We start from the raw sequence: 4,973 nt of genomic DNA, 5'->3' as shown, positions 1-4,973 counted from the left end.
CACACTTGAAAAATTCCCACTACCTTCCTGACAACATTCATAATAAATTTATACAACATTTGGTGAAATATTCTGGAACTTTCTTACTGAAAAAAAAATCAGAGAAAATGGCTGAAAGATACGAACATTCACATTATTTGATCCATTGATTTAGAATGAGTGTCCAGCTCTTAGTGAAAATAATTAAGGTATACAAACACTGCTTTTTATATTTTTTTCTGACAATGAAAGAACATCATTTTCTGTTACTTTTCCTGGCATTATTCTTCACATTCAATTCATTTTTCTATATAAATATCCATTTTCTTACACTTTGTTATTGCACAGATGACTTGTCAATGGCCAGTGCTGATCTAGAAACCACTCAAAAGCTTAGTGTTTGACTGTATGTTGTTCAAGTCTGATTCCAGTGTTTGCAAATATGTTTGTGTTTGATTAGCTTAATCTAAAACTTCAAACAAAAAATAAGATAACTCGGAAAAGAAAAATCCCTTTCATCAGAGAGCAAAATATAGACTGATCTGTTTGGATCTATATTTCCTATTAGATCACATAGTACTTCAAAGGTTGGGATTAACTTTTCAAAATGTATCTGTACTACATGCATGGCTTCATAATGAGCATTCCAGCTTGTCTGTGAAAGCCACTATTATACCTTCATTCTGCAGCATTTTACAGTAATGAGGTGAGACAAAAATAAATAAATAATTTGTTCTCAAACTTCCAAAAACTGACACACCTGAAGAAATACTTCCATCAGAATGATTTCTGCAAAGATTTAGAGAATTATTATTCGTAAGGTCCAATAAGAACTTAGGATTGTTTAATATTTCTCAGAATATCACTAAGAATACTAGTCTTTGCTGCAACATTATTATAAATATATTTCCTTCAACATTGTGTGCAGTTAACAAAAATTCTTTAGAAATGCAAATTTGTGTATCCAAAGTACTTACACTAAAACAACATAAGATTCAAATAAGATAGGGCAGGACTAAAAAATAACAATCTTTTGAGTTCTGAAATGATGAAAAGAAAGAAAATGTTGGTAAGAATCTATCTCTATCTATTTATCTATCTATCATCTATCTGTCTAGATTGAGAGAGAGATTAAGACCAAGATTTGATACAGAACAATTAATGATATAATCAATTTATTATGATATTGCTGCTTGGCTAGTATTGGTTCCAGATGATTTGCTAGTAAATTTAGTTAAGAGAGGAAGTGAATCTCTTCAGATTAAAGATGGACCTTTCCAGTTCAATGAGAAGATAAAAATAGCAGAGAAGGTGGTCGACACATGACAGCTTCATGGTTTTATAAATCTTTATCAAATGGCAAAAAGCAAAAGTTCTGAACCTTAGTAAAAAATCAAAAATTTATTTGTCTCCTTTTCACTGCAGACTGTTTGCAGATATCAGCTTTATAACTAGCTTTAAAACATAGTGGAAATTCAATCCAAAAATCTCTAAACTTAATATTTATGAACATTTCTGCTACTTAGAAAAATCACCAATGGTACTGAGACTCCAAAAAAAATTGTTGCTAAAACCTATCATATAGAAATAAATAATGGGGAGACATTTTACATCCTCTTTTTGACATAATTATGTTTTTAGCTACACAACACCTTCCCTTCCATGGTCATAGACAGGATGTCATCTACAGACAAGGAAGTTTTTGGAGTTGGTAGAATTATTCTTATCACAACCCAAATCTGAAGGCACATTTTGTTAAAATTAAACATGTTATTTATTCTGAAGGGAAAATAGTTTCATATTTATCTTCACAAATCATCTTCTAGGAAATCAAATAAAAATTGTAGCATATATTAAAATATATACATATTTTTTAATAGCTGAGCTAATGCAAAGGGTGAATTGTCAATCACACTCTCAAGAATTAGAGATTTTACCCAATAATAACCTTACTAATAGCTTTAACAAGAGAGACAATCAAAGGACTCAGCTGGGGCAGAGGGGTCTAGAACCTCTCATGTGTCTCCATAGGTCCATTTTTTCCACATTAAATACACACACACGCGCACGCACACACACACACACACACACACACACACACACACACACACACATCCAGACAAGTTCTCTGTGAGGATTTTTTTTATTCCTTGCACTGCAAGGAACATTTAACTTATGAAATATTTCTATTTATATCTCAGAATGTAGTAAATAGTTTAGGTGAAATTCTCTAGGGAGTCGCGTCTCATAGGTTATGGATGTATTATAAGTAATCCGTTAGCCAGAGACATCCTATTGATCAGAGGTCTTCCTCCTAGCAAATATTATTAGTTTATTTACATGGAGGTCTAGTTGACAAGAGCACGGACTATCTTCATTTCTTGCCCTTAGAGTGTTCTTCCTTCCTTTAAAGAGAATAAGTGGAACTTAAGCCATCTCTGTATTACCTTCCTCAAACTAGCACTCTAGATGTTTCACATGCTGAACAAATGTGCAAGGTAGAAGGATATATTGATATTAAAGATAATAAAATTGAAATACAGGAATCTTTCTTGGACTTTTTTACCATTCTGAAAATACTGCTTGTAAACTAAGAGAGACTTTGAAACAATGGATAGCGATAGGTGGAAAATAATGTTAAGCTTGGCAGAGATTCATAAAAATTCACTATAAATCTAGAAATTTCGGTATTGCCTTTGTTTCTTCTAGCAACTTTTAAATGTCTCGAGTTAAAATTTTTCCATAAAATATCTTCACCAGAAAATTTATCATAAATTTCTATTGTATTTGATAAAATATTCTAGCATTTTTCTTCTAGAAAAATCAAAGAAAATGGCTGGAAGATAGCAAACACTGACATTAGTACATTGTTCTAGAACAAATTTCTTGTTCTTAGTGACACTTGACTTGAATTATTCAAATATTACTCTTTTCATTTGCTGTTTTGTTTTGTTTTGTTTTGTTTTGTTTTGTTTTGTTTGTTTTGTGAGTTTCAATGAGCTGACGTTTCTTGCTGGTAAAAATATCGCACTCCAAATCTTTAAAAAGAAATTAGAATAACTAAGAACTAGCTGCTCGTTTCACAACTATCTTGCAAACAACTATAAGTTTTCTCTAAATTTCTGCAAAACAAAAAGAAAAAAGCACAAATGTTTATTCAGTGTTCTTTGTACTCTTCTAAAAATTTGTACTTTAATCTTTTAATTACACTAATATAATAATTATTGTGTAAATAATCATCCAATAACAAATAAGTTAATTTTAATGAAATCAAACACTTGCCAAAGGTACCATATAAGCAACTACTAAGTCATATCATTTATGGAACATTCTACTTTATTGATTTGTTCTGTTGACCTTAAACAAATAGCCAGATATTCCTCCAGCAAAAGTGAGTTTATTTGGAAACAACAAGAATTGCAGTTCAGGACACACATTCTACTGGCAAACCACACTCATGTTCCCAGAAACAAAGGAGAGAAAATTCTGTATAGAGGAAAACAGGAAGTTGGGAGAGCTTATGAAAAGAATTCTTCCTGTTGGGCTCTGCCATTGACATAGGGAGTGAGAGCTCCTTCTACTAACCCTCTCAACTCAATTTAAATGTGATTTCTGTCCATTAGTCTTCAAACAAAAATTTTTAAGTAAATTATATTTTAAAGACATATTTCATATTAGTAAAGCGTATAAACTAAAACTGCCCAAATATAATTGAGAAGTCTCCATAATAATAGATATTATTTTTGTTGCACGTACGTACTAATGGTGATTAAATGTCCAATACCTCTAAATATCTGAATTAGCCTACTTAGGAATTGCCAGAAATACTCTTGCCATAAAAATTGCTAGAATTTATTTGACGGGAAAATAAATGCAATATGTGCCCTACAATGCATTTCTAATGGTCTATGAACATTCTCAGTCTAACCACAGACTATTAGTCTATTCCCCGATGACTAATATTTCAACTTAGTATGTAAGACAGTCTTCTCAAAGTATCCTACACCCTTAGCAAGTATTTTCCAAAAAGCTTGCCAAAACAAAAATACTTCTGCCTCATCTATTACCACTTATATATACCCATATTGCTTGCTCACATCAATAACATTCTACTTAGTCTGACTTATCATAATCCATATGTTATCTTTTTTCATTTATTCCATCTTTCATTCAACAAATATTTATTAAGTACCTTTTAAATGTCAGTAAGGTGTTGAGAATACAAAGATAAAAAATGTGATTTCTTTCTTTAACAAAGTAGTATCTGAGTGGATAGGCAGACAAATAAATAATAGGTTTTGGTAGGTATCAACGCAGACTCCTTGAGGGGTGAGAAGGTATCTATCAGAGAGTTTACTCTGAACACTTGGGAGTTTGAAGGACATTAGGACTTGGAAAGTTTTTACCTAAAAGTAATTGAAATCACATTTTCATTTAAAAAATCACTCTGGCCTCAATATTAAATCTAGAAAGTCCACTTAATACTCACAATTTGCATCTCATTAAAGGAAGAAAACCTAGAGAGGAAATTTATAAATATGGCAAGTCGGTAGAAATGGCCAAACTCTCAAAGGCACCAAATATCAGATTGTTCACCTTGCCAGAAGGTGAAACCAATGCTTATTCATCTTTATATACCAAACAAATGCTTTTTGAACCAAGCTTAAGGTAATATTTTTAAAAATTAAAATTTGAAGAAAAAATTATGAATTATCTATATATCCACCCCCCCAAAAAAATAAAGTAAGTAAATAATGTGAGAGAAATGTGCTTTTATTAGTTTCTTTAATGTATTTATATTTATCTTTTGTTTCTTTTAGATTCAATGAAAGGCACTAAATGGTGAATAATATCTATAAATTGGCAACTAAGAGAAGCAAATATCCAGAAAACATACAATCTTCAAAACTGGCTACTGGGTAATTCAGAACTGGCATAATTTATTCAACAAACATGTGCTGAGGGTTGTACTTTTCATTGGGCACTACAAATAA

Source organism: Pteropus vampyrus, unplaced genomic scaffold, assembly GCF_000151845.1.
Source record: "Pteropus vampyrus isolate Shadow unplaced genomic scaffold, Pvam_2.0 Scaffold493, whole genome shotgun sequence".
Lineage (NCBI taxonomy): Eukaryota > Metazoa > Chordata > Mammalia > Chiroptera > Pteropodidae > Pteropus > Pteropus vampyrus.
This window is presented reverse-complemented; position numbering follows the sequence as displayed.